Genomic DNA, 18,708 nt, shown 5'->3' with positions numbered 1-18,708 from the left:
TCCAGTTTGACCAATGTACATGGCAGAGGGGCATTGCTGGCACATGATGGCATATATCACATTGGTGGATGTGCAGGTGAACGAGCCTCTGATAGTGTGGCTGATGTGATTAGGCCCTGTGATGGTGTCCCCTGAATAGATATGTGGGCACAGTTGGCAACGGGCTTTGTTGCAAGGATAGGTTCCTGGGTTAGTGGTTCTGTTGTGTGGTATGTGGTTGTTGGTGAGTATTTGCTTCAGGTTGGGGGGCTGTCTGTAGGCAAGGACTGGCCTGTCTCCCAGGATTTGTGAGAGTGTTGGGTCATCCTTCAGGATACGTTGTAGATCCCTAATAATGCGTTGGAGGGGTTTTAGTTGGGGGCTGAAGGTGACGGCTTGATTATCATACACATTGTAAGGAGAGTGATCACTTTAGATAAGCTATTACCAGCAGGAGAGTGGGGTGGGAGGAGGTATTTTTTCATGCTTTGTGTGTATATAAAAAGATCTTCTACACTTTCCACAGTATGCATCCGATGAAGTGAGCTGTAGCTCACGAAAGCTTATGCTCAAATAAATTGGTTAGTCTCTAAGGTGCCACAAGTACTCCTTTTCTTTTTGCGAATACAGACTAACACGGCTGTTACTCTGAAACTTCCCTTCTCTTCATGTATAATAATTCCTGCATCTGTAATTTTCACTCCATGCATCTGAAGAAATGGGTTCTTTACCCACGAAAGCTTATGCCCAGATAAATCTGTGAGTCTTTAAGGTGCCACCCGACTCCTTGTTGTTTTTTTTGGTTACAGACGAACACGGCTACCCCCTGATTCTGAGGTTGATGAGCCAGCTGCATGCTTGGCTGAGAGAGCTCAGAGATTCAGCTCAGGAAGCAGCGGCCCCTGCGTTTCGATACAGAGGTCCCAGGATTAGTCCCTATTGCTGATGACACTCCCAAGGATGTGACGTCACATTGGCACGATTCAGTATATAGCGGATCCCTTCCAAAGTAAAATAGTATTTTTCACAGAATAACTTCTCCATGCAGACAGAGACTGCAGTTGGCGCATTGTGATGGCTTGAAACAATCTGAGGCTACATCTACACTGCAACCAGGAGTGTAATGTGCAGCTTGTGTAAACATACCAGGCGGTCTCTAAACTATTCTGGTTCACTAAAAAGAGCAATTTTAGGAGGACCTGGCAGCATGGGCGAGCAAGGCCCGGGAGGACCAGGTGGGCTTGAACAGCCAGTGCCACCCTATCCTCCCTGCTACGTTTCCTGAGTTAGCAAGATCAAAGCGAGTGCAGGCACATCTACCTGAGCTACTAATTATGCCACCACTTTGCACGGTACGCATACCCTGAGATTTTCAGTCTGCTTCAGTATAAGGGGAGTTCCACTGCGTGTGTTGTTTTTACTACATTTCAGCTGCTTTGTGGGAGTACCCAGGCATTGTGGGATCCCAGAGCCTTTGCCCATTTGGTTACACCAGTGTAACTCTGTTGATGGTAGTCTGGATTTACACCCATGTAATTGAAAGCAGACAGAGGCCTTGAATCTTTCCACGAAAGCTGCTTACTTAGGGGTTTGTGTTGCAGCAGATGATTGAAATCTCCGTTGCAAGAATCTGGCTTTGCTGTCTGAACTGCAGCCCAGGCAGCCCACTGAAGCAGCTTTAATGGTACCTGCTTTTGAAGTAAGGGTCAGGTCAGGGGCTTGGGGAAACTCTCATTTTACCAGCAAACTTCAGACTGGATTATTGCAGTGCACTCTGTCACAAAAAGCCTTCTTCCAGCTTGCTCAGCAGAATCAGCTGGAGGTCTATTAAGGCCTGATCCAAAGCCCATTTAAGTCAAAGTAAAGGCTGCTATTGACTGGAGAGACAGCATAGTCCAGATATTGGCTTGGAACTCAGGAGAGCTGGGTTCTGTTCCAAGCTCTGCCACTGATCAGTTGTGTGACCTTGGTCAAGTCATTTCACCTTTTTATGCATCTGTTTCCTCCTCCCGCCCTTTATCTGTTTTGTCTGTTTAAACTGTAAGGTCTTCAGAGCGAGGGCTCTCTCTACTTTTGTTTGTACAGAACCAACACCATTCTAGTTGGGGCCTTTTACTCGCTATAGTTATATAAGTAGTAAGACTGGGCTTTGTCTCATGCTTATATACATCACTGCTCCAAAGAGTGTAAGTCAAGGGTGTTCATATAGCTCTTAACAGCCCCCTTTGGCTCCCATTCCAGTGGTGCAGGGTCAAGCCCTTATGCCCTGTGTGGTTTAAATTCTTTTTTGAAGCTCTCTCTCATACTCTGTGCATGCTGTCCCAACAGTTGTGATGAGCTCATGTGCTTTCACTAACAGCCCCTAATTCTGAAGATCTGGGTTCTGAGGCAGGATACATTCAATGAAGGACCTTCAATGATGAAATTTGCTTTGTAGCTCTTCCTGTCCCAACAGGGCCTGATCAAAAGCCCATGTGATGTCAATGGAAGTCTTTTTGTTAACTTCAGTGGACTTTAGATCATGCCCCAGGTTCTGCAGGCCATTCATACCAGACCTCATGTCTTTTGGGCACAGAAGGCCTTTATTTCTTTCCATATTTAACTCATGGTGGATACGGACAACCCATCCTCTTAGAAGATCTTAAAATGTGTAGATCAGACTGTACCTTTCTCTTCCTTCATTTCAGTCTTTGACACTTGAATGGATTAAAGTTCCATCCTTTGCTCTTTTTATTCTCTTTCTCTTCTCAGAAGCATAAGATATCGAAATTTTAATACCTAATATATTCTAGGAGCTCAGGTACTGTGCTGTATTATGTTGACCTTTTTAGTATTCTGTATTTTGATTATCTGGTCATCCTTCCCTTCCTTGCAGGTTAGTGAGCTTGTGAGCAGGAGAGGAATGAAATGAACAGGCAGAATAAAAACAACATCATAAATGGGTCAGAATAGTACAACAAAACGACTGTTGTAATTTACAAAATATATGGTGCATCCCAATGTTTGATATATCACTTCTGTTACCAATGAGAGTGGTTGGCAGTGCGAATAGAAACTAAGAGGGAATAGATGGCAATGCCAGAAGGACCACACTGCTAGAGGGAACTTAGAGAAGGGTAGTGGAGATGATTCAGGGGATGGAGAGCTTGATTTACAAGGGGCGAGATTAGAAGAACTCAATATGTATAGCTTGGGTAAATGATGACTAAACTGGGGGGTATAATAACCATCAGCGTATACTTGAAAAGTGGAAGCACCATGGAGGGAAAAAGATTATTTAGTGTGCTCCAAGGGGAGGTAACTAGGAGTCATGAAATGAAACAGAGCAAAGGCAAAATCAAGAGCAATATCCATACAGAGCTCTGTGATTTAGATTGTGATGTGGACTATGCATCGATGCAATTGAGTAACAAAGGAGTAAGAACTCCCCTACACCTTTGTGTGGGCAGGAGTGCTGATGTGTAGGAGTAAGTGGCGGTGAACAGGGACTGGGAAGAGACTTGTCTCAGTCCGCACTTATTTGCTCGCCAGCACAGTATAGCATGGTAAAGGCTAGCCGTAAATCACTACCCCTCTCTAGAGGAGGAAAAAAAATTATCTCTGGAGCTAGGGAAAGTAGCAGAGGAAATATTACTGGTTTATGCATGTGACGGTGCCCCCCATAAGGCTTTATGGAAATATGCTTATGAATGTATATATGACATAACTAGAATATGTTTTATGCTACATATGCCATGTAGCATATCTCTGTAAAGGTTATGATCTACTGAATCTATTAATCTTATTTGTATGCATGCATCATTTTTGTGTTCAAAGTTATGAATATTGGGTGTGTACTGGCTTGAGTTTTAAGTAGCCCTTGTAAGCATTTGGTCAGCTTCTTGAGAAAGGAATGTGCAAGTTAAATGCCCAATCAAGAAGCACTTAACGGACAATGGATCTTGGAGATGCCAGTCCACATCTGAGCTTTCCCAGGAATGTGGCTTGGCTGGTAAGAAACTCAGTCATTCATAGACATGTGACTTACCCATGTGACTCCAAAACTCCATTTTGTACCTGGATTCTACACGGGGGAGGGGGATCCACCCACAGGAGAAAGTCTATTTAAACCCCTGGGAGACCCCTCCATTTTGTCTTCAGCTTGCTGAAGAGAGAGCCTCTCCATCCCCAAGGATACCTGAAAGAAACTGGAACAAAGGATAGTAACTACAGGGGGGTGAGTGCTTGCTGGACCCAGACTAGAAGGAGGCTAGTCTGTGAAAGAGGCTTATTGGAACGTCTCTGAGGGTGAGATTTTTAACTGTATTCAGCTTCTTACTGTGTTAGCATAGATTTGCGGGTTTTATTTAGTTTTGCTTGGGAATTCACTTTGTTCTGTCTGTTACTACTGGAACCACTGAAATACTACTTTCTGTATTTAATAAAATCACTTTTTACTTATTAATTAACCCAGAGTATGTATTAATACCTGCGCGGGGGGACAAACAGCTGTGCATAGCTCTCTATCAGTGTTATAGAGGGTGAACAATTTATAAGTTTACCCTGTGTAAGCTTCATACAGGGTAAAACAGATTTATTTGGGGTTTGGACCCCACTGGGAGTTGGGCATCTGAGTGTTAAAGGCAGGAACACTTCTTAAGTTGCTTTCAGTTAGGTCTGCAGTTTTGGGGCACGTGGATCAGGCCCTGGGACTGTGTTGGAGCAGTTGGGCATGTCTGGCTCAGCAAGACAGGGTGCTGGAGTCCCAAGCTGGCAGGGAAAGCAGGGGCAGAAGTAGTCTTGGCACATCAATTGTCAACCCTAAGGGGGTTTCTGTGATCCAACCCGTCACAATGCCACTGAAGATTCCCTCTGTGCTGGGCTGATCCAGACCAGCTAAGCCAGCATTTACACCTCTGGCTATGGCTTAGGCCAATAATAGTCTTGTTCTTCCTAGAAATTGTGATGCCCTCCTCAAAGTAAGCTTCTGCTCTGACAACTGCCCTCAATTTCCCTTCCATTCATATAATCTTACATTTTCCCCATTTGGCCTTCCACATTTCTTCCTGGCTAACGGTTGTGTTCATTCACAGATAGGGTTTTAGACTAACATTTCTGCCTGATGGAACTTGAATCTTATCTGTCAGGAGTTTTGGACTCTTCTTGAAAGATCAATTCTTCTGCATTAAGCAGAGTCCAGAACAACTGCTAAATAACAAGTAGGATAAGGATTATCTTGAGTGTTACAGAGTACAATTCAGCAATTGCATTTATAAACCATGTATCTGGGGGACATTTTTGTGATAAACACACACACAACTGTTGTAAAATACCACTGTGTGATCTGTAAATAAAATTTTGTTGTCCAGATAGTAAATGGGCGTTTGATTTGTTGTTGGTGTATATTTCATTGAAATATTGGTGGAAGGAAATATAATGACCTCTCTCAATGGTTGCTCCTCTCCACCTCTGTGCATTTCAATTTATTGGGCCTTATTTTGAACTGGAACTAATTTTACCCTACTGTAACTCCACTGACTAATGACCACCTGATTTACATTGGTGTACGGGAGAGCAGAATCTAACCAACAGAGTCAAAAGCTAATTCAACTGGTGTTCACCTTTGGCTCTGAAGATACTGTCCTATGGGGTGAAATTGTGGCTCCCACTGATTTTACTGGGGCTAGAATTTTACCTATTCAATTGATAATGGTCTCCAGCTGATTATTCAAGCCACTGCATCCAGGTCTATCTCCTGATGTTCCCAGATCATGTGTCAAAGCCTCTTCAACCTCAGTCTTTGAAACTAATGCTAAGTAGTTTATATGAGCTTGAAGATACTCTGGGCCAGATCCCCAGCTGGCATAAACTGGTATAGCTCCATCGACTCAGTAGAGTTTTGCCAATGTATACCCATTGAGGATATGGTCCTCTTTTTTGTGGATAGTGGATGGAGATACGATCATGGCTATAGCCAGGTCTTTCCTCACCCATTGATAGTTTTGAAAATCAACTCCCAGACCTTCAACTGGCAAGAGATGGGGACCTGGCAGCCAGTGGATGTTAAATAGAAGAACTCAATTTTATTACCAGCATACCTGCCACGCAAAGAAACAAAGCCAGTTTTTAAACCTTATTATGGGCTAGATTGAGACTGTAGGCACAAGCCTCAGCAGAGGGTCATGTAAGACATTTCCCTTCAGGAGTAGTCCCTAGAGACACCGTATCTCAGAAACATCCCTGCTTCCTCTTCCTTGCTTTGTGGAGCAGGAGAATCATTTATTTGGCTCCACTATGCTGGCTTAAGAGTAGATGCTGTTGAGCCAAGGTACCACTGACTTCTTACCACTCCCCATCCATCTGGTCTGGGGAAGTAGTAAGCAAATGAGTAGCATCACTTGCTTTTATCTGTCTGGAACTAAGATCCAGGTAGTCTAAGTACAGTTATGAAGCTGGCTTTTGTTTCCTTGCACACATGTATAGTCAAAGTCACACTCTGACCCTGCATCCAGTGACATCCATCCCTACCCATTAGAACATTACTTTTAAAGACATGCACAGAATTGCGTGTCTGGTTTGCTTTTGACTGTATCTGGAGTATACTCTGTTCAGTACATGCTCTGTGGTGCAAAATGTTATTGGAACCACTGGTGTGACTCCTGACTTGCACAAGTGTGAATGAGAGGGAGACTCAAGCCCTAAGAGTGCATCAACTGAATCTGCTTAGTTGGTAACTCTGCAAATGCCTCCACTTAAAGGAAATTTTTAAAAAGGAGACATGAGCCAGGCTTTCCAATTGTCATCCGGTTTGGTGCCTGCTAATTAGCTGCTCTTCTTATGGAGAAAGAGGACCGGAAAGCAACAGCACAAAACAGCCTACTGTATAATATGAGATATTGAAGTGAATGATTTAGGCTATGATAGAACACACACAGGATGAGCCAGAACCTCAGTGGATGTAAATCAGAAGAGCTCCAAGGTAGTCAATGGAGAACTGCCAATTTGCACCAGCAGAGGATCTGTCCCCATTTTTTTTTTAATAGGTTTTACTTTTCTTACGCTCCACTGGCAGATATAATCTGGCACAACAAAGAAAGCTCAAAGGCACTTTCCGCACATTCCTCCTTTAAAGATCATCTTTATCTTTTCCTTTGCCTCTAGTTAATTCTTGGCTGTCTTTCACAAAAGGAAGGATGTTTTCTGTTACCTGCAGCATAATATTTGCAAACACCAAAACATAAACAGCTCTTTTAGTTGCAATTAATTTTTTTTTTTTGCTTGTTTGAATTATACATGATTTGTTTTTGCTTTTTTCTGGCAGCCAGTTAAAAACAAAACAAAAAAAAAACGCCACTAACTCAGCCCAGTATATTTGTGCCAACATATTCTTTTGACCTGGTAAAAACTTAAGTGAGCAACTTGGTGTGGAGCTGAGTGGATGGTGCTCTAGTTATCCATGGAAGAACAGCATAGGGCTTGCAAGGAAAATTATCTGCTTTGCAAAATATACTTCATCTGATACCTATCTAAGGGCTCTTGCTTGTTTTGAGCTTGCACTCTGTATGTCCTGTGGGACTATGGGGGGGGGGGGGGCGGGAAGCGGGGAAAAGCATGGCTGAGGCCAAAAGAAGATTGTGTCTCAGAATTAACATGGTGTGAATTCAGTTTGTATGGGTACCACCTGAGACAATTATCTTAGGTTTTACCAAAAAAAGTTGGACCTGGGCATCACTTGCATGGAAAATGTCTAAGAAAAAGTCAGCATGCTGTAGGAAGTGGTGTTTTTCACGGTCCCAGCTGTGGGGCATGAGTCAAGGCCGGAAGCCACAGACAGCACCGGGGTGTCAGACCAAAGGGTCAGGCTGGAGCCCATGAGCAGTGCCAAGTCAGAAACCCCAATCCATCTGCCGATGTGGGAGTAGCAGAGCAGAGGCAGGGTGAGAGCGAGGGCCTAGGAGCTGGACAAGGGAACCCAGTGCAAGGCCAGATATCAAGAAACACAGCAGGGTCTGCCTGCAGTAGTCAGTCAGCCAGCCAGCATCTATTTAGTTGTACAGACAGCCTCAAGTTGTTTCCTCCAGCTGTTAAATAGCTTACCTGAGCCAATGAGGGGACCCAGTATCGCTGCCAATCAGGGCCTCTGTGGGTGGGGCAGCCTCTGAAGCCTGGGTTTGCAGGGTTCCAGGCTGCTGTTCACTGCTGTACCACAGTTGCCTAATGGAGGTGTGGACCAAGCAGCCTTCTAGGAGTCAGTAGATGTGGGTTTTAGACTCAGGGCTTGCAAGTGCTGGTAATTCATCTCAGAATGAGTGCTAAACCCAAATCCTGGTAGGGTGCTATAGATGGCCTCTTCCTTTGGATGACACGTAAAATTCTTCATAGAATCATAGAATATCAGGGTTGGAAGGGACCCCTGAAGGTCATGTCCTGGCCACTTATGGATAGTCAAGATCAAGTTTCACGTTTTGCAAGAGTTCACAGTAGGGGTATTAACAGCAGTGCTCTGGCCACATTCCAGCTATGCCAAAGTAATTCCCCCCCATCCGCCCCAAATTCCTTTTTCTTCCTTTCCTATTCTGTTTAACTCCTTGAACAATGTATATCACCATGGAAATGAACATCCTCCAGTGTTGCATTAAACTATGTGATTAGCATCCATCCTGAGTTACTATGATGTGAATAGTTAAATACCTGACTAGCTTTACCCCGAAGAGAGCTGGTAAAGACAGCTTTGGTATCCCTTGTGTACCTTTTGGCTAAGATCTGCAGTAGAATTAGTTTGATATCTGTCTTCTGTCAGGGAATGCATATTGCGCTTGCTGAGGAGGAAAGGGATGATCTAACATTTCGCCCTGTCTCTCTCTTTCCTGATCATAGTATAGCTCCCAGATTTGTGCACACTTTTTCCTCTCAGGTGTAGTGATTACTACCATGCAATAATTTAGACTACTTTTGCTAGTAAGTGCTATGCCTGTTAAGAGCTTGCAATATTGATCCTATAAATTGTCCCGAAATGGTCAATTTGTTTCATTATCTTGTCTGTTGGAAATAAATATTAACAATGATGTTCCCTGAATACGGACTTTCCTGTTCCTTTCTCTGTTATTGCTGTGGCATAAAGGAACTTGGGCTCAAGGAATTAAGTTCAAACACCAGGAAGTTTCTGTTTAAATACATGACATACCCATCACAAATGTTTTTTGCTATTTGTCTTCACCAGGAAAATATGCTGTTGTGTTTGCATTAGATACATACTGGTGTATTAATTTGGAGTGATGCATGTCTTCAACCAAATAATGAATCACAGCCTACTGAGAGCATTACCCATTCAGTTTCCAAAGGAACATGTTTATCAGCATTTTTGCAAGAATACTGCATTTCCATTAAAGGGTACTTTCACTGTAATTTATCAGCTTACTCAAGAGAATATAGTATATAAAACGATAAAAGAAGAGTATATGTTCTCTCTTCCCCAGCAAGAGAGATTTGCTGCAGAATAAAGACAATCAGAGTTGTCTTTCATTGCCTTCATTTATGACAACGTCTCCTGTTCCTTTAAAGTGTAACCTAGTGGCAGTAATGTACAATAAGGTATATTATATAGTTACTGTGTGCAATTTGAACTAAAAATTAACTTTGCAAAGCTTCTGAATTGAACTGCCATTTGCCTCTTTCAGTAATGTCTTTGCTATTTGCAATTTATTTCTCTATCCCCTTTTCCACTTTAATTTTCACTCTGCAAAGAAATGATTGTCCCCCTCTTAGATGCACTGAGCTGATTGTTTAAAAGAGTCATTGGCACCAAGTCCCAGGTGCTGTGATTATGCAAAATGAAATGGGGAATAAGAAAATTGAAGAAACTGGTACTTTTACCTATTAAGCTCTTGGTCTGTTCACCAGGTACAGTCTTTACCCTCTAATGAATGGCTGACAATAGCCACCTTCATGCCACTTTTATTCCTTGGTTCTTTTGGTTCCTTTAGTTATTTTTCTCCCCTTTGGAATGGGGTGTATAGACACTACCCAGAAACTGGCAGGGAAGGGGTTACATTTCCTCCTTGGCTGACAGTAATGGCCACAGCTGTGTTCCCTGAGTGCTGTGCAGCTAGGTTGAGGCAGCTGTGGAGAATTAATTAATAGGGATGCTGTGCTTGGAGCTGGGGTTTGAATCTGACATGTGGTGGTCACTGAAGAAAGAAGTATGGGAATAAACCCAGAGTGAAGAGAACTAATCAGGCTTTGTTTTCTTCTGAGAATGTTTTGCCAAGGTGAGGCACAATTTATATCTTTGTTCTTGGGAGTCTGGCTGAAGAAAGCCTGGTTATATTTATATTTGGGCCTTAAAAGGCAGGCCCCTTTTTTGCTGTGTGAAGATAAATCACACTACCCCAACATCCAAACTCTGGTATACAGATTCACTACTGACCTGACTGGCTTTTCACACACTTGTTGTGGGCCTTAACCTTAGTATTTCATCTGCTAACCTCACATTCTTCACTCTGACACTCTCATCTGTTCATCCATTTTGCTCTCCAGTGCACTGAATGCCAGCTTGCAGTAGCTGGGGTCTTGTCTCTGTGTTCAAAGGTTATCCGCTTTTCTGGGTGGTTGAGGTGTGCCTGTAGATGGTGTTAGAACAGAAAACAAACTACCAAAAAAAATGATGGGGAGAGTGAAGGATCATCTGAAAGACAATGAAGCAGTGTCTGGGATGAATGTGTCCTTGAACCCTATCTCATAAGACATTTATCTCTGGCTATAATCTTCTCTAGTATTTCCCTGCTTAGCCTTGATGTTTAAAGGGAAAGTGCTGCCTTTTTACAGTGGTCACTTTTGTTTGTGTTCCTGGAGTGCTGGGGTTTTCTTGTTATGTGCTGATTTTGGGGTTTCATTTTTTTAAGCTCCTGTCCACATGGTCTTAGCTAGCTTGCCTCGCTGAAAGCTGTAAAGTTCCACACTGTTTGGGCCTTGTTTTCATTATTATTTGATATTAACTAATTATATATCAGTTCAGTGCACCTAAGAGGGGGGCAATCACATTTCTTTGCAGTGTACAAGGTGCTTTCTGGACATAAAAGAAGGTACAGAGAAAGGTCAAGAAAGGGGCATGCACAAAGGGATTGATTGCTACAATTATCATCAAGATTCACTGTAGCAGCATGCAGAGTAGAAGCTGTGTTTGTCTGTATTTGCAAAAAGAAAAGGAGTACCAGTGGCACCTTAGAGACTAACAAGTCCTTTTCTTGTAGCAGCATGAGTGATTTTCATAGGTGCTGAGCATCAGAGTGCCAATTGGTATGTGTGTATATAAACTTTGTTCTGGGTAACATGGTACGAAAAATGTTCAGAAACACCGGCCTGAACATATCAGGGTCTGTTGCTTGATTAAGTATATTTTTAAAGATCTTTTTTCTTAAAGCTAGTTCATTTCAAACTAAAGCAGTTGCAAGATGCTATATTGAGATAAACTAGTCAATAGTGAGATGTCTTCTTTTAGCTCTGCACCTGCGAGAGCAGGCCGTGCATGAAATCTGAACATAGTAATATTCTATCAGCTCCCTGAGAGCTAAATGCTTTACCCTAAGCTATGTTTTTACTGCATTTCAAAATGGAGGGGGGGGGTGGACACTGAAGACAGGTATGTATTAAAGGTTTTAATGCTGCAATTAATATCTACCTGATTCAAACTGTCTTGTGTGTGCTGTATGCAAAACTTAGGAACTCTACCCTTTACGCGCATTACTGAGCAGTTAGACAAATTTAGGGCGCTATGGGTTGTTCTAGTTAGAAGGAGAAATTGACAATGGAGCCAGGAATTTTCTTTGATGCAGTTTACACAAAGATTATACACAAAGTCCTGTTTCCCTGAACATCGTAGGAATCAAAGAGCAGGAGGGAATTTCTTTGCTTACTGTTCCAAACCTGCCTTTCCAGCCAACACCCTGTGCCCAAAAGCATCCTGCTAGTTTTCTCTCAGGTCTGTCTGCTTGCCTTTTTGTTTTTGTCTCTCTGTCCAAGCCCCTGTCCACATAGTTCATATTCCTGAGTGGCCTGCGATGTGCCTGTCTTTGACTAGAGACAAAAGCCTATGTTTCAGGTGGAGGCTTCTTAATTGTTCCAAGCTGTCTGAGGACAATGGCTTCTTTAGGTTGATCCTGAATGGCAGGTTATGTCTGACCCGTTATAGCAAGGTTTAACATGATCCATAACAGTATCCTCATCACTGCAGTGTCTACTGTTGGGGTTCTCTAAAGAGGCCTGCGGGGATTGGATGCCTAACTCCCATTGACCTGTCATGGGTACGGTCAGATCCTTGCATGAAGTGCATATTTTTAGTGAACATAATGAGCAGAACTTTCAGAGGTGCTTAAGTCTGTTTGACTTCCAGTGGAACTCAGGCTCCCGCATCACGTAGGCACTTCTGAAAATGTTAGTCAATATCCAAGCTGTAAATAGCAATCCAATTTAAAAAGAGATGGCATTGTCTCTGCATGGAAACATTGAGATTTTCCCTGCTTGGGTTCAGCTAACTGCCATTCTCTGTTTCATTTCTTATGTGCACCGTTTCTCTGAGACGTCATATAATTTTTTTTCTTTCTAATGTCTAGACTGAAACAGATGATTATCTATTTGTGTTTTGATAATATTTATTTGATTTCCTTATTGCAGTAGTGCTCAAAATATGCCGGGTGCAGCACAAACATTTAGGAAGACACTGTCCAGAGCAGATTCAAATCTAAAATGGTTATAAATAGAGCTGATTGAAAAGTTTTCAAATGAACAGCTCCAAATCTCTCCTTTCAGTGCAATAAAAATGTTTTAGCTTTGACTTCATTTCAATTCATTTTGGAGTTTCATATTATATTAAGATACTTTAATATAGCACATTCAATATACTATATTTACATATTTAAAATATTGATATATTTATATGGTATATGTAATAAATATATTATGCTTAATATTATGTATGATATTTTAACAATTCAGCATTATCAAAACACAACATTTTGATGGTCCAGTGTCAACATCTTTCAGAATTTTTGTTCCTTGGGAAAATTTTGGTGGTTTTTTTTTCCCCATTCTGATCACAAGAAAAGCAAATTCTGAAATGTCAGAATTTCCCACCAAAAGGAAATTCCATTTTCTGGGCAGTTCTAACTGTGAACGATGTGAAGAAACTTAAGAGAAGTGTTTTGGATTTGTTTGACAGTGAGTCTTTTTTAGTGTTCAGATATTCTTTTTGCTGTTGCGGATTTGCTATCAAAACTATCCAGGGTGTCATTCCCCTCCCTCCTCCTCTCCTCCATCTCTACACTCTCCCCCTCCCCACGATATAACTTCCAGTTTGGGGCTTAAATATTTCATAAGCCTGCTTCAATTAATACATGTCTCCGGAAGCTTATCCAAACTTGGAGAGAGTCTAGGTTTCTCTCTCAATCTATATATGGTAACTGCAGAGGCTAGCTCCCTGTATCTATCTTATATATAGATCCAATATAAACTCCTGGATCCTGCATGTGTCTAGGCCAAAACTTTGCAGCTGGTTTTTATGTTACAGACACGAAACAAAAACCCAGGATCTGACTAAGGGGAGAGTTTGGATCCACATCTGATTTTTTCTGCAACTTTAACTGCTCTCTGTAGCGCCGTATGCTACAGCTTTGATTGCATTGCACATGCTCTTACATAGGAGTGATCCTAGAAATCTCAAGACAGTCACCAAAAGGCCTCTTGTACCTTGTTCTCCTTAAAGACGGTTGAAATCACTTATTTTAATATTCGTTAACAGTTTATTGCCAAGAAAATGGTACTTATGGGAACATCTTGATCCAAGGGTCTCAAAGTGCTTTACAAATATTCAGCCTCACCGAACGAGTGCTCCGACTGAATAACAGAGAGGTTAAGTGACTTGTCCAGCTGTGTTAGTGGCCCAGTCCTGGCTTTGAGTCTCTTCTTCTCATTGGCCCACCGTATGGGTATAACTACACTACTGATGCTACAGCAGCAGAGCTGTGACGCTGCAGGGTAGACGTGCTACAACGACGGAAGGCGTTTTTCTGGGATGGGCTGGAGCTATTGTGAAAGTCTGATCCCGTTTCCTAAGACGACAAAAGGAGATGAGAGCACACCAAGAGAGATCTCCCTGTGGTCACAGGCTAACGGCAGTTCTTCAAAATATAAAGTCTTGGCCAAGTAATCCAGACTGTTCTCAGACAGAAGGCAAAAGGAGAGAGATCGGAAAGAGAAGAAATGAGGTGGGGAAGGAAAAGAACACACGGGGAGAGGGTGGGGAAGACAGAGTCTCACATTCTCGGTGGTATTTGGGTTTTAGCTGAATTTGATGGAGGTGGTGATGTCATTTGGCTGCTTCTCTCTGGCCTGGCCGATCAAGACATCTCTCAGAATTCAGATGAGGAAGGTCCGGGGACACACGGGATGGTGTGGGTGGCAGCCATGTTGGTAAAGCTGGTTCCATTTGCCAGTTTTTCTCCCAAAGGCTTTTTCTTTAGGGACCCCAAAAGGGAGTGATGCGTGGAATAGCCCATCCCCTCATTATTTTATTCACCAATAGGCCTAATTTCCAACACCCCAATTTTGGTTCATTGATTTCTGGTCCCAAATTTCTCTTGTTTGTCAGGCATGATCTTAATACGGTCCTTGAATTATATCAGTAGGCCACTTTGGATGAATTCAGCCTTTGTCTCCCTTTTGTCCGTTCTCCCAGCAACATTTATTGTTATAGGTTATTGTGACACTTTATTAACTTTGACTCACTTTTTGCAGTTGACAGGTTTCAGAGTAGCAGCCGTGTTAGTCTGTATCTGCAAAAAGAACAGGAGGACTTGTGGCACCTTAGAGACTAACCAATTTATTTGAGCATAAGCTTTTGTGAGCTACAGCTCACTTCATCGGATGTATGCAGTAGATGAAGTGAGCTGTAGCTCACGAAAGCTCATGCTCAAATGAATTGGTTAGTCTCTAAGGTGCCACAAGTCCTCCTTTTTTGCAGTTTAGCTTTCAATTTGGGTAAATTTGTAGGCTGAAATGTTACAAATGGCCCCCAGGGGGCCAATCGCTGGGTAGTAAAATGCACTGTGTTATGTAGGTGGGTTTTGTAGGTGGCTTTCATACGGGCTGTAGGCTGGAGGATTTTTAGAGTTACAAAGAATAATCAAGGCTAGGCATGACTTAAAATGAGCCCTGTTTTCTCAGAGATACCTAATAGAAAGATAACAAGTGTGTGTGTGTGGGGGGGGGCTTTTATCTTGTTATCCACTCAAGTACTAACTATATTATTTAAGTTCTGCCATTTGGAGTAGCTTACTGGGATGAGTGTTGGAAACAAATTAGAAAGATCAAGAGAAATAACATCACTGGTGGTTGCAATGCAAATCCCAGGAACAATGTTCATTCTGACAGTTGTTATTTAGAGGCATGGAACGGAGCAGCGCTCCAGTGTGGAGTCACCAAAGAGCAATGGAGCATCACAATTAAAGTCTAGTGGAACCACAGGGCGGGATGGCAGGGAATGGAACAGAATGTACCCCAAGCCAGGAGAGTCACTAAAAGAACATGGCAGGATCTTCTGGTGCAATTTTATTTGGGTCATGGCAAATATTTGCAGAACTCTCTGGCAGTACCTGGATACTTTACATAGATCCAAGTTGTTTTTCAACCACAGGGCTGCCAGAGACATTGGCTTGTGCTTCATTTTGGTAAGCCAAACGGCAGAGATGTAAGTGACCCTTGCCTGTACCTGTGCTTGGGTTAGCAGCAGCATTTACACTCAGGAACTTGAATGCCAAAAGCATGAGCGATGGGTTCTTTGGATAGCAGCTACAGCAGACCATTATAACCTTATGTGGCCCACCCAAGAGAAGGAACAAGGACCCGTACTCTCCGGGTGTGGGTTACAGAGGCACTGTGTGGTCCCTGATTATGGTTCGTTAGCAACAAGTGCTGTGCCAGGCAGAACTGTCGGAAAGATCTTTCCTGAGTGGTGGGTGTTAGATGCTGAGCCTCTAGCTATATATCTGCCTCCCCAAACTATGCCTCTTGGCAATGCTTTCCCTTTATATTTAAAGGCTTCCATCTTACTATTTTGTGAGTTTACCTTTTTGACGTATGTCAAGTGGCCTTGTATTTGCACTCATCATTAAAGTACATTTAGCTCCTATCGTTCTGTATACATGGCTTGTGTAGACAGACACGCTCAGGACTGCCCTTTGAAGAATGGTAATTAGTAATATTATCCTCATTTTACAAATGAGAATTGACGTAGAGAAGCAAAATGACTTGCCCCAGATCACAAAATGAATCAATGCTCAGAGCTGAGATCAGAACAGACTTCCTGGCCTCAGCTAATACCTCCAATCCAACCTGCCCCACGCAATCCAGGTGACTCAGAAATGTAGGTATCTCTAAGCAACAGCCTGATTTCTCTCTGAGGAGCTGAAGATAGAAACATCTTGAGTACCCCCAAAACAGTTATATGTAGTGTCAATCTTGAGCCAAGGTTTTCTTCTGGTAAGAAAGAATTATGATGTATAATTGATAGAGAGAAATCTCACAGTACCATTGTGCTGTGCGTTCTAGCCATTAGTCTATCAATATTTCATATACATAGCACAGGCACGGGATTCAGTTCTGAAAAGCAGCCTCTGACTTTGCATGCTCGGCACTAAACGTCCAGATTGCTTAGGGCAAGGTGGCCATAGATTCTGTGTGACCACAAGGGAATAAAGGGGCATAAGATGCTCCCATACACGCTTGCATGGGCTGCACTCATTGCTGGTCTGAGTGTGGAGGGGAGAAAAAGCAGCAGAGATAAGTAATCTGCTGATGGTGTGGACCAGTAGCAGTTTACTCCCCAGCTGAGCCAGGGGGACCAGGGAAGGGATTATGATCCTCAAAGGCACTCAGATACCACAGTGATGGGCTGTGTTATGAGACTGTTGATAGATGGAGTCACAGCTGCTGATCATAGAATATCAGGGTTGGAAGGGACCTCAGGAGGTCATCTAGTCCAACCCCCTGCTCAAAGCAGGACCAATCCCCAATTAAATCATCCCAGCCAGGGCTTTGTCAAGCCTGACCTTAAGAACTTCTAAGGAAGGAGATTCTACCACCTCCCGAGGTAATGCATTCCAGTGTTTCACCACCCTCCTAGTGAAGAAGTTTTTCCTAATATCCAACCTAAACCTCCGCCACTGCAACTTGAGACCATTACTCCTTGTCCTGTCCTCTTCTACCACTGAGAATAGTCTGGAACCATCCTCTCTGGAACCACCTCTCAGGTAGTTGAAAGCTATCAAATCCCCTCTCATTCTTCTCTTCTGTAGACTAAACAATCCCAGTTCCCTCAGCCTCTCCTCATAAGTCATGTGTTCCAGACCCCTAATCATTTTTGTTGCCCTTCGCTGGACTCTCTCCAGTTTCTCCACATCCTTCTTGTAGTGCGGGGCCCAAAACTGGACACAGTACTCCAGATGAGGCCTCACCAATGTCGAATAGAGGGGAACGATCACGTCCCTCAATCTGCTCGCTATGCCCCTACTTATGCGTCCCAAAATGCCATTGGCCTTCTTGGCAACAAGGGCACACTGCTGACTCATATCCAGCTTCTCGTCCACTGTCTCCCCTAGGTCCTTTTCCGCAGAACTGCTGCCTAGCCATTCGGTCCCTAGTCTGTAGCTGTGCAGTGGGTTCTTCCATCCTAAGTGCAGGACCCTGCACTTATCCTTATTGAACCTCATCAGATTTCTTTTGGCCCAATCCTCCAATTTGTCTAGGTCCCTCTGTATCCTATCCCTGCCCTTCAGCATATCAACCACTCCTCCCAGTTTAGTATCATCCACAAATTTGCTGAGAGTGCAATCCACACCATCCTCCAGATCATTTATGAAGATATTGAACAAAACTGGCCCCAGGACCGACCCCTGGGGCACTCCACTTGACACTGGCTGCCAACTAGACATGGAGCCATTGATCACTACCCGTTGAGCCCGACAATCTAGCCAACTTTCTACCCACCTTATAGTGCATTCATCCAGCCCGTACTTCTTTAACTTGCTGAGAAGAATACTATGGGAGACCGTGTCAAAAGCTTTGCTAAAGTCAAGAAACAATACATCCACTGCTTTCCCTTCATCCACAGAACCAGTAATCTCATCATAGAAGGCGATTAGATTAGTCAGGCATGACCTTCCCTTGGTGAATCCATGCTGACTGTTCCTGATCACTTTCCTCTCATGTAAGTGCTTCAGGATTGATTCCTTGAGGACCTGCTCCATGATTTTTCCAGGGACTGAGGTGAGGCTGACTGGCCTGTAGTTCCCAGGATCCTCCTTCTTCCCTTTTTTAGACATTGGCACTACATTAGCCTTTTTTTTGCTTCCTTAGCCTGGCCTGGGGCAGCATAGCTATTTGTCATCTCTTATCTTACTTATGGGTGAAGTCATCATCATCTAGCCCTTGGGTGGGCACAGAAGACAGCGAATTCTGTGTCAATTTGGCTGGATTCAGGCAATTTTAGCAATCAAGCCCCTTTTATATATACCCCACAATAAATCTGTGACTCTGTTGATTTGTAGATTCCTACATCAGGAAAAAGCTATAGGGCCGGTTTCTCAGCTGGTGCAAAATGGCAAAGCTGCACTGCACTGGTTCACACTAACGGAGGGTCTGACTGATAGACGCCATGTCATAGAAATAAGCAGACGTGTTCCAAAAAGGAATAGGAAAACT

At 43.1% G+C, this 18,708-nt stretch overlaps 1 protein-coding gene across 3 annotated transcripts in view; it reads left to right on the top strand.

Annotated features, from left to right (window-relative positions):
• The window catches only part of LRRTM4 (leucine rich repeat transmembrane neuronal 4), a 991,574-nt gene that overhangs the window by 252,331 nt on the left and 720,535 nt on the right, over positions 1-18,708 (top strand). Inside the window, exon 1 of one of the 3 annotated variants that reach the window (XM_084615242.1) lies at positions 10,141-10,226. The exons of the other annotated variants lie outside the window; for them this stretch is intronic. The gene's annotated coding sequence lies outside the window, so the exon portion shown is untranslated. Of the gene's footprint in view, positions 1-10,140; positions 10,227-18,708 lie in introns of those variants that run through there. 3 annotated transcript variants of the gene reach the window in all.

The sequence above is a fragment of the Lepidochelys olivacea genome, assembly GCF_965140295.1.
Source record: "Lepidochelys olivacea isolate rLepOli2 genome assembly, chromosome: 26".
Lineage (NCBI taxonomy): Eukaryota > Metazoa > Chordata > Testudines > Cheloniidae > Lepidochelys > Lepidochelys olivacea.
Note: the sequence above shows the minus strand (reverse complement) of the source record. Positions and strands in the feature narration are given on the sequence as shown.